At 38.5% G+C, this 12,500-nt stretch overlaps 1 long non-coding RNA gene across 1 annotated transcript in view; it reads left to right on the top strand.

Annotated features, from left to right (window-relative positions):
* Positions 1 to 12,500, top strand: part of LOC144979416 (uncharacterized) — a 17,729-nt gene that overhangs the window by 1,049 nt on the left and 4,180 nt on the right. Inside the window, exons 2-3 of the long non-coding RNA XR_013646693.1 lie at positions 4,641 to 4,722; positions 12,364 to 12,495. This is a non-coding gene — a long non-coding RNA (uncharacterized LOC144979416). The remainder of the gene's footprint in view (positions 1 to 4,640; positions 4,723 to 12,363; positions 12,496 to 12,500) is intronic.

Raw genomic sequence — 12,500 nt, 5'->3', positions numbered from 1 at the left:
TCTGTTGTCTTCAGGCACTTTCCTTCTGAAGTCTTATGTTCAGACTTACTTATTTATTTATCTAAACTCGTTAAAGTTTAGAATAGATAAACCCTCTGCACATTATTATATAAAGCAGAGATTGAAAGAGTCTTGTCATATTGTATAACAGCTTGGGAAAGCAATTGCTTATCAGTGGAAAGGAACAAAATAGATTCAAGAATTGAAAAATCCATTAAATGCTTTATAAATGATGTTGACAATGTAGATATTTTAATTGAGAAATCCTCGTATAAGTAAAATTTAGAAAAAGGTTATATTAAATGACCAGCATCCACGAAGACTATCAGATTATGTCAGGAAGGAGTGGTCGCCCTTTCTCTCCCCCTCGTGGATCTTTACCTTGCAGTGGTGAGGGGGCTTGAACCACACGAGAGGGCAAAGGTGTAAATCCCGGTCGACCGTCACAAGACCATCCCGGGTATCGAGCCAACGAGCCACATGATCTGCTCGCCCCGGTGTGTGACTAAATTTGATCCAACCCGGTGCCCGAATAGCAGCCCTGTCCCGGGCGCCACACTATTATCTTCATGTCGAGTCCCAATCAGTCCCGTCAATGGCGAAGCGGTCTGCCGCCTAGCCAAATAATACCGCGTTCGTGTCGCCAGGGTCGTCGGCACGTCCGAGAAAAAAACAAACGTCCCATGCATCAATTGATTCGCGGCCTGCCAATCGGAAAATGCGACTGCTGGGATGGCGAACTGACGCACATATTGTCCCTGAACGTCGAGAGCCAGAGTATGGCAAAAAATGAGCTTTTATCAAAGCTATTGGCCGCCCATAGCGTAGACATCCTCCTGTTACAGGAGACCCACCTTTACTCAGGCGCGCAATCTTCCCGATTCCAGATCCCAGGCTATACGGTGGTCCAACGGGAGGACACTTCGAGGCTCAAAGGAGGGGTTAACATTTACGCTAAAGAGCCATCGAAGGTCATTGAGAGCGTCACGGACAGCAATGGGGTGAACCGAATTTCCGTGGAAGTAGGTGGTCTGTGTTTGCATAATATCTACAAACCACCTAGAGCGACTTGGACTACACCACCGGTACCGGTGGTCAGCCATCCTTCCATCTGTCTGGGAGACTGTAATAGCCACCATCACGAATGGGGCTACCGAGACTGCAACGAGGCAGGAAGACAACTCCGCTCATGGATGGACTGTAATGATCTACACCTAGTGTACGATCCTACAGCCAAGGGTACCTTCCGGGGGCCGGTTCTTGTCACAGCTGGGGTTACAATACCGAGGGTGCAGTCTCTCCCACTTTGCAGATGGAACTTCAGGAAGGCTGACTGGGAGGAATTCAGTTCCTATATCGAGCAGGTCTGCCCTGCCATTCCTCCCAAGTCCAAGAATATAACCAGATTCAGCAGGCTACTGGTTAAGAGCGCTCAACGCTCTATTCCACGGGGCAAACGGAAATTCTACACCCCTTGCTGGACAGCAGAGTCGGAAGAGCTGTACCGAGAGTACCAGCAGACCCAGTCCCTGGACGCAACCGATAGACTACTTCAGTCTCTGGCAGAGGGAAGGAAGCAACGGTGGCAGGAGACCGTGGAAAGTCTCGACTTTACACACTCCAGCCGCCACGCTTGGCGTTTGATAAAGAAATTGGACCCAGATCGGAATTACGAGAAGGCTGCACCGGAGTGTGAGGCAGACACAATTGCCAAGAACATTAAGAACGGTAGTAAACGGGTCCCTAATCAGGCTTTTGAGCGCGGTGTCCGCAAGGCGTACCGTACGATTTTGGACTCGCTACCTGCGGAGGAGTCGGACTGGACGGCCCCGTTCAGTCCCCGAGAAGTGGGTGCAGCCATTAGCGAAGTGAAGAACGGCAAAGCAGCAGGGATAGATGGTGTATATCCCGATATGGTGACGCATCTGGGCCCCAAGGCACGGGCCTGGCTAGCATAGGCAATGTCCGACGTCCTTGCAAAAGGAAAGCTTCCACAAGTGTGGAAGCATGCGAAGATAGTTGCCATCCTGAAGCCAGGGAAACCAACGAAGGAGGCAGACAGTTACAGACCCATATCGCTGCTGAGCTGTCTTTACAAATTGTTGGAGCGTGTTCTATTAAACCGATGGGGGCCGGTCCTAGACGCTGCCCTGCCACCCGAGCAGGCAGGCTTCAGGGAAGGGAGGTGCACCACGGAGCAGGACATTGCCCTTACAGAGCATATTGAGCACGGGTTCGAGAGAAAACAGCAAACAGGTGCTGTGTTTATAGACCTATCAGCGGCGTACGATACGGTCTGGTGCGAAGGGTTGATGCTCAAACTTGCAAAAATCATAAGGTGCAAAAAGACCTTGAAGTTGTTCTCTTCGATCTTAGGGGAAAGGCAATTCCACGTCGCGCTGGGAGACGGCACGAGCAAAGTAAGGAAACTGAAGAATGGGGTCCCTCAGGGGTCGGTACTTGCGCCAATGTTGTTTAACGTTTACGTTAGCGATATGCCGAACACTTCCTCCCTGAGGCTGGGATACGCGGACGACTGGGCACTCGTTACTCAGAGTAAAGTGTGGACCCGTCTCGAGAGCGTACTCAGCGAGGACGTCACCAGACTCAAATCCTACTTTGACAAGTGGTACCTGAAGATGAACACTTCAAAAACCGTGGCCACTGCATTTCACTTATGCAGTGGTTGGCACACCCGCAAACTGAATGTCCTAGCCGGGGACCAGCCACTCCCATATGAGCCGCATCCAAAGTGTTTAAGTGTGACGTTGGATCGCAGCCTTACCTATCGGGTGCATCTCGAAGGGGTTGCCCGGAAGATAGAGAAGCGGAATAGTCTTCTGAGGAAGCTTTCGGGATCGACTTGGGGCGCTAGCCAAGCGCTCCTGAGAACGTCCGCCTTGGCACTATGCTATTCTACCGCGGAGTATTGCGCTCCAGTGTTGGGTAGAAGCAGAAACGTTGTGAAGGTGGATGTAAAACTTCGCAAGTCGATGCACATAGTTTCAGGAACGCTAGCAACAACCCCTAGAGAATGGGGCCCAATAATGGCAGCGATCCAGCCCCCCGATGTCCGGAGGGAGACGATTACGGGAAACTGGCTGAGTAAGATCAAAGAGAGAGGGAATGGGGATACCCCTCTCATGCGCAGAATGGACGGTGCCCCCGTTTCGAGCCGAAATAAGTCCCGGCAACCCTTGTACGCAGAATCCCTGACTACGGACAGAGCTGCACATACGAGATGGAAGTCGGTTTGGACGAATTCAATCCCTCGTGGGGCGGGGACCTACACTCCTCTAAGCTTGGTGAGAAGTTGCCAGGCTTTGATACCAGTAAGAGGAGACACTGGGTAGCTGCGAATCGGCTTCGGTCGAGGAGCTGCCTAACGGCAAGTGCGTTACATCGGTGGGGTCTAACTACCTGTCCAATATGTCCACGCTGTGGGCAAGAACCCGAGACGGCAGGCATCTAGTCGAAAGGTGTGTTGTGACGATGCTACCCGGGCGGTTCGCGACGGTGCACGAATGCGGACCGGACTTTGCTGATTGGGTCGATCGTCATAACATAGTAGTGTGAACCATAAGAGGCTGCTGCTGCCCTTTCTCTATTACAACTAAAAAAATCTTTTCTGCCGTCTTCTATTTGGCTTTTTAATAGCAAGCAATAATCATTTTATCCAAATAATGTATATATTAATTAATTAATTTCATGTTTTGTAATCTTTTCAATTTTCAATTTACGGTGATAATTTTAACTATTTTACAGTGTTGAAATTATTCATATATAAACACAAATCTGGCTATGAAACCGCTCCTTATTTATCGATACATCATTTTTTTCATTATCTACTTATGACACGTCCTTTTTGGGATGCAATAAAGTATTATTATTATTATTATTATTATTATTATTATTATTTATTATTATTATTATATTATATTATTATTATTATATTATTATTATTATTATTATTATTATTATTATTATTATTATTATTATTATTATTATTATTATTATCATTATTATTATTATCATCATATTATTATTATTATTATTATTATTATTATTATTATTATTATTATTATTATTATTATTATTATTATTATTATTATTATTATTATTATTATTATTATTATTATTATTATTATTATTATTATTTATTATTATTATTATTATTATTATTATTATTATTATTATTATTATTATATTATTATTATTATTATTATTATTATTATTATTATTTTAATATTATTATTATTATATTTATTATTATTTTTATTATATTATTATATTTTATTATTATATTATTATTATTATTATTATTATTATTATTATTATTATTATTATTATTATTATTATTATTATTATTATTATTATTATTATTATTATTATTATTATTATTATTATTATTATTATATTATTATTATTATATTATTATTATTATATTATTATTATTATTATTATTATTATTATTTTATTATTATTATTATTATTATTATCATCATCATCATCATTACACACATCCAAGGATCTCCGCCTTACTGCATTCATTCAATTTGTCAACATTCAATTGTTATTTTATTAAAAACCATATTTGGTCGAAGATGTTTAACTATCAATATCTTATTAATATTTTCCAGGAACAACAATGAAAACTCTGACCTTCACCTTGATTCTTCTATCTTTGTCCGGCAAGATCCAGTCCTATGGCTATGGCTACGAGTATTTCACCAACATTCATGCATATATTATTTGATAAACTTGTGTGACAAGACACTGACCTCCCATTGTGAGCAGGGAGGTCCTTACTGTGTCTTCTATCCCCCTATATCTGTTTTCCAACTTGTTTTCTGTCTTTGTCTTTTGATGAGATTACTTGGTTTTGTCCTTGCCCTGGGCGGATGCCCTAGCTGCGAGGGAAACAGTCAGATGAATAGTTAGAGATTTTTGGAGATTCTATTTTTTTCCTTATAAATCATTTCTCTGTTATGCATTGCATTATGTTTTATTTACATAATATTATATATGATATTTAAACATTTGAGTTTGTCCCTCTTTGTTGGGACCTGTGCTTGTATCAGGATGAGACTTTTTACGTGATTTCAAACTAAGTACTTTGATAGTGTGCTCTTGGAATCTACATCTGTACCCTATTTGAACCAATTCCGTTTTAGTAGGGTCTCCGAGGCCATTGGTGCTTCGGATCCGTATAAAAGCTTAACTTTCTTTATAGGCCAAATAAGCAGAGTAGAAATAACATTTTGTCCGATTGGAACTTGGATCTGACCTTTCGGGGGTCAAATTGAAGTCAAACAAAGTGAAATTATGGTTAAATTCTAAACTCCTATAATATCAAGAATTTGATAACTTGCAAATAACCAAAAATTTAAATGGATCCTAATATATCACCTGAGAAAAAATAATTAAATTCATACATCACTTCAAGGAGTTATTTATGTCTTCTTTCTAAAAAGAGCACTATTTTCCGGAATATCACTTAAACTGTTAAGAAAATAATAATAATAATAATAATAATAATAATAATAATAATAATAATAATAATAATAATAATAATAATAATAATAATAATAATAATAATATAAAATGTACATTTATATAGCGCTTATGCCGAAGCTTCGAATTGCTTCACATTACATATATACACATACACACACATAAATGCACACACTTAACTGAATGTATACACGAGTGAACACACACACACACACACACACACACACACACATACATACACACAAATGCACGAAAGTAGGCGCTTTGCAATAATTCTTGGCATAATCTAATTTAAATACTTCCCAAAGAGATAGGTTTTTTGTTTAATTTTGAATTTATCAATGCTGCTTTCAAGAATGACTGACAGTGGGAGTGAATTCCAAGTGATAGGGCCTACTTTACTGAATGATCTCTCGCCAAAACGTTTAAGATTAGTTTTTGGAATTTGAAAGAGATACAATTTTGAGGACCTGAGATTTTGAGTGGGGTTGGAGGGGACAATCAAGTCTTGAATTTAAGCAGGGCTTCGTGAATTGATGGCATCAAAACAAAGTAGAGCAATTTTGTATTCAATACAAGCTTTAATTGGTAGCCAGTGCAATTCCCTCAACATCGAGTCACTGCGACCAATACCTAGGACAAGCCTTGCTGCTCTATTCTGAACTTTTGTAGTTTTTCCATTTCTATGTCAGGCAGACCAACACGTAGCGAGTTACAGTAATCAAGGCGTGAAGGTATCAGTGCACAAACGACCGTCTTCAGCAAATGGAGAGGAATGTATTGTTTCATTCGATAGATTCTCTTTAATTCAAAATTCATGGTTTTGATCATCTGGTTTATTTGATGTTCCATGCTGAAACAGTCGTCGAGCACAACGCCATGGTTATTCGCATTGGATGATATAATGATGTGACAATCACCAACAAGTACTGATGGTAATATTGTCTTTTTAATATTTGACGGAGTGTTGCAAAGCATGATCTCCGTTTTGTAATGATTAAGTTGTAATTTATGGTCCTGCATCCAATGCCAAATAGACGAGCAGCATTGCTCAATATCAGATAAAGCTGTATTTATACCCGATGGCACAGCGGATTTGTACAATTACGTATCGTCGGCATACATATGGTAATTCACACCATGTGCAGAAATGACTATTATAACTTGTAAAGAATACTGTTATAGTTCAAACCGAGAATAACATTATTTCCAAATTGTAAAATAAATCGGATCATAGTTAATGGAGTTATCGCCCATTGAGTTCTGTCACTAAAAATAGAACTCAAAAACGTAAAAGGAAGTCTATAGCACTCTAAGATGTCTATTGTTATGTGTCTATAGGCTCTATACAAAAAAATCTTAGCTCTTTATAAAACTTTATATGAGTTATCGCCCTTTCTTCCCATTGGAAAGAAAACCAAAAAAAGTGTGTATTTGTGAAACATCTAGAAAAGTGTTGATAAAACAATACATTTCAAGAAAAATTATGAGCAACTGAGTAAGTTAAAAATGATTTGTAGTACACAACTAAATCAGATGATACTCAATGAAGTTATCGCCCATTAAAGCTTGTAATTAATTATAATACTCGTAGACTGTTTGGGAAATCAATACCAGCCAAATAACAAAATTTGTTGTTGATGAACCGGAATACAAAAGTCTTAGGTATCTTGTCTCAGTTCAAAAGAGTCATTGTACTTTTTTCAGATTTTTACTGCAGCAAGTTTCTTGTAAAATGCCTCGAAGACCGTTAACAAAACAAAATATTAGTAGACAATAAATGGAAGCTACAAAAGAGATTAACATGATTTGTAAATTAAGGCTTATCAATCGAACTTCTCGTTCCTACTCAAGCCTTCCTTTTAATTTGTAAGGGAATTCATGACCCAGACTAACATTCTGTGAGATATCTTCGCCTTTTTGATTTTCTGGAGAAGTCTTTTGAATTATATTTATTTGTCAAATGCCTTAACAATATCTACCAATATTACAATTGTTTCTTTGTTTCTTGAATGCCGTCAAATTTATTCGTTGTGAAATATATGTTATCTAGTACTAGACTTCGATCTGAGCTTTTTAATGACATACTCCATCTATTCGGGGGAGATTGTATGTGCATGGTATCCAATATAGCAAAAGTTTCTAAACAGAATAATCATTAAAAAATCCTAAATATATTAAACAAAATATAATTTAAAATTAGATTTTCATTTTGAAAACAATTTATCTTTTTTATGAACCAGACTTAACAGAAACCATGAAATTATTGGGTGGTAACATTGATTTAAAAAGAAAAAATGTACAATTAGGGAAAGAAATGGCCAAGATTTTAAATCTCGTATTAGAGAAGTGTTTAATTTGCATATTGACATTTACAAAACAGTCTGTAGTTCAATGTTGCCTTCGTGCATTGGCATTGGAAAGCAGAGCATCCGATTAATATGGAAACAGCTTTGGCTTTAAGCAGCGTGGTTAAAACATGAATCAGTCTATCATTATCGTCCTTCCATTCGCATTATTTTGAGTTGGTAAGACATCGACCTTTCAAAGTGCTGACACAAAACATCACCTGTTGGAAGGATTTTGTCAACGTCTCCCGTTTTGTGGATGAAAAGGTTCATCCTTACAAGATTAATATTTTGTTCAATGCCTTCACCTTTGTATATTTGGCAGTAGTTGACATATAACTAATCACATAGAGACTTTGAGATATCTGTAATGGACCATTCATGATATTTGGCAATTCATGAATAACCGGAGACAGGGAGGCTATGGTAAGGCTGTTATAACGTGAACCTCAATCCAGCTCACCTCCTTCTCCTGTGCGGGGTGGTCGTAGATGAGGTATGAGAGATGACAACAGTAAGGGTCATCCATCAATATATGTCGTCAGATTTCCTCATTAGTTGTAGGATGTCCATCCTTATCCATTCCTTTACATTATCCACCCAGCACCTTGTTTGCCGTACACTCCTTCTGCCACCCTCCAAAGTCCATTGCATCATGGTTTTTGCCAATGTCTCATGGCGACAAACATGACTAAACCAAGACACTTAACGACATGAACGCTTCCCTCTAAACTTAAACGCAGATGTGATGACAGAACCCGTCAATGCATGAAACAATATAGAAATGTTCAAGTCTCTTGGCCAATATTTTGGCAATGCTGTTCAGATTAATTACTTCCTTGGAATTTCAAAAATATTTAATGCAAATATTAGCTGCAGGATTTGCTGCAATGATATAATGATGATTGGCTATGAAGATGACAATAACATCAATATTTCGGGGTCTGTTAAAGTCTGAATGATTGTGTTTGAGGGCCTTGCAAAATATGGGGGGGGGGGAGTCTCCTTCTTCGTGGTTGCATTGTCCCACAGAATTACAAAGATTAAAAATGATGACATTATACAGTGCTTATTCCTCTTTGCCTGTTTCCATCACAAACATACAAGACAGGTATTTGAAGATATTTTTTGTCTGCATTCATCAAAAAATTTTTTGCCAGGCCCTTGAAATTTTGACCAAATCAATCACACCTTGCCGACTGCTACGACATTGTTTTTCTTTTCCTGCTTTCTTTTAGAGACAGGGGAATATAACCGTCTCAACCAGCATCTACTCTAGTTGCTAGATTCAGTCATGTAAGATTCTTGATAAAGCACTTTTCCTCAAAAAATTTGTCAAATATATTTTCCTTTGTTATTTTTTTTCTGTTACACTATAAAGTAAAAAGAAATGAAATTGGAGACACTGACTCTAATCCACCACCCATAAGGAGATCCGACTATGTGTATCCATTGGGCATTCCTCAAGATGATAAAAAAGGTGGAAATGTTGATGATACATACCTAAATATTCTTTTAGATCACCGCTCAGGTTTATCCAAAATGTAAGACGTTTTCCCAAAGACACTCTGCTTGTTGCATAAAATGTTCTACTTTTCAGTTACATTGGGGTCTTTTTTAAACCATTTTTTCGTGATATGGCTGTTCTCAATGAGCCATTACTCGATCTGTAGTATTAATCTTCAAATAATTAGTTTTACTTATTACTTTACACGCATGTCATTGACACCCATATAAGCAAATTTTATTCTTTGATTAAATAAGGCGTGATACGCTAGGTATTCTTTGACAAAGGAATATTAATGCTCACATATAAATCAAATCAAGGGCAATAGTTCAAACAAATTGAAAGAAATTTCCCCAGAACTGTGTCTGTGAATCGGTCAACAAAAAATAGTTTTCTTTTCTTTTTCGAAAATGTTTAAAATTACCAAAAGTGTAGTAGTAATTAAATGTTAAATGTAGCTGTCCTTGAACTTGAGTGACCTCTGGATGAAATTCCAATCCGTTTCAAATTTTTTATCAATGTCTCGACAAAGCTTCAAGGGTGTTTTCCACCGTGTAATTATGCAGGGTGTTACAGAAGGTTGGAACAAATAAGAAAAAAAGTTTACGGAGAAACAGACAGCACAGCTAAGCACATGATGTTAGCGAAAATAAAGAATAATAATTCAAGATTTATTTGACACGTTTCAGAGTTGAACGATGTTTAAAATACACTCATCTGTTTTGGGACTTCAATGTGTCCACCATTTTGTGTGATTTCAATGTGTCCAGCATTTTGTGTGATTTCAATGTGTCCACCATTTTGTGTGATTTCAATGTGTCCACCATTTTGTGTGATTTCAATGTGTCCACCATTTTGTGTGATTTCAATGTGTCCACCATTTTGTGTGATTTCAATGTGTCCACCATTTTGTGTGATCACTGCTTTGATGCATCACTCAAGTTCTCACCAATTGCTTTGGAGCATTTCTTTGACTACTGATTAAACTGCCATGAATAAACAAAAAATAATCAACTTGAACGATTTCTTTATGAACTGAAACAAATTTCAAAATGAAATCTTCATTAGTATCAGAATAAATACGATTTGTTATAATATGTTCCAGACGTCCGGGGCAGCCTGTATTTTCATGTTGGTGTTTTCAAAAACTCAAAAGTTCCAAATAAGGAACTGAAAGACATCTCATTTTAAAAAGATTTAGAGATATTATGCGCTATATAAAAGTAAAAGGAAAATCTAATAGTTAATGATAAAAACAATCGTTGTTTTTATTGTGACATTTAATGCGTTAAGTGCAAAACTAACGACAGACTTATTAGACCTTCCAGGTCATAGAAGTTGCAAAAAGATAAAAAGCAATGAAACGCTAAATAGGCCCACGTGTAATAATTCGGAGCCATTTTGTGGTACAGTGTGATATATCTAGATGTCATGAGATATACAGGCCCCCACAGCTATTGACTCAAAAACAGGTGTCACTTGTGACGTTGGGGCTTTCTAATGTATCGTCAAGAATTATATTGTTGAAATTGAGTGTTCGAGGATGTTTTCAACTGGGCGATGCTGTTTGGAGATCTCCCACGCCTAGGGGGTTTCGGCCTGGCTGGCAAAGGCAATGTCTGGCGTCCTTGCAAAAGGAAAGCTCCCACAAATGTGGAAGCACGCAAAGATAGTTGCCATCCTGAAGCCCAGGAAACCAGCGAGGAGGCCGACAGTTACAGACCCATATATCTACTGTGCTGTCTTTACAAATTGTTGGAACGGATTATTAAACTAATTAAGCCACGAGTAAAATTAGGAAATTGAAGAATGGGGTCCCTCAGGGTTTGGTACTAGCGCCAATGTTGTTTAACGTTTACATTAGCGACATGCCAAACACTTCCTCCCTGAGACTGAGATACGCGGTCGACTGGGCACTCGTTACTCAAAGTAAAGTATGGACCCGTCTCGAGATAGTACTTAGCGAGGACGTCACCAGACTCAAATCCTACTTCGACAAGTGGTACCTGATGAACACTTCAAAAATCCGTGGCCACTGCATTCCACCTATGCAGTGACTGGCACACCCGTAAACTCAACATCCTCATTGGTCCCAGCCATTCCCATGTGAGCCGCATCCAGAATATTTAGGGGTGACGCTGGACCGCAGCCTTACCTATCGACTGCATCTCGAAGGAGTTGCCTGGAAGATAGAGAAAAACGCAACTGCCTTCTGAGGAAGCTGGCGGGACCAACTTGGGGCGCTAATAAACGCCCCTGAGGACGTCCGCCATGGCACTATACTTTTCCATCGCGGAGTATTGCGCTCCAATGTGGGGTAGAAGCAGGAACTTTGAGACGGTAGATAAGATCAAAGAGAGAGGGAATGGGGATACCCCTCTGAAACGCATTATGGAAAGAAAAGGACACTAGTTAAATCTATGTTTGGTGCCTTTAATCGGTCAACAGAAATACACTTTTTTCGCCCACCATTGTTGACAATTAAGATTTATCCCCTTAACTGCCGAAATCTTGAAAACCTCATATTGTAAAATTTGGCCAGAAAACTCGTCTTTCAAATATCGAACAATTAAAATTACCCTCATTATGGCAAAAACTCTCAAACCTAGGACTTCGGGAAGTTTTTGTTTATTCTTCTTACCATCGCCACTATTACATCACAGTATCTCATTCTTCTGTCGTGTTTCATTTATCCTTTTTTGTTGATAAAGGGGAAACCCGAAACGTCCACAGTATATATCTTCGTCCAATAAATTGAAGCTAACAGTTCAATATTTATCGTTATTTATTCCTTCGAGCTTCAATCTCATTATGTAACTAAGTATGATTGCTATATTTTTGTTTCATTCCATTTATTTATTTACTTTATGAATGTACAACACCCAGAGCCTCTTGAAATGGGCGGGAGTAAGGCGCTATATAAATGTAATTTATTATTATCACATGCTTTCACTTTTTTTTCTTTCTTAAATGTAATTCATCTTTCACTTTCAGTAAATACAACCCGGATGATATGCTCAAAGAAAGTGGATACATGTGCGTTCAGTTTTCACAGCCCTGCCTTCCAGCAAATTTCCTCCCGAAGAGATTCCCATTTTTTAAATGTTGCGACAACTATAATTGCATGTGAG

The sequence above is a fragment of the Berghia stephanieae genome, chromosome 9 (genome assembly GCF_034508935.2).
Source record: "Berghia stephanieae isolate SIO BIC M18660-M18661 chromosome 9, UCSD_Bste_1.3, whole genome shotgun sequence".
In the NCBI taxonomy this organism is placed as follows: Eukaryota; Metazoa; Mollusca; class Gastropoda; order Nudibranchia; family Aeolidiidae; genus Berghia; species Berghia stephanieae.
The sequence above is the reverse complement of the archived record's forward strand: the minus strand, read 5'-3'. Positions and strand labels throughout refer to the sequence as shown.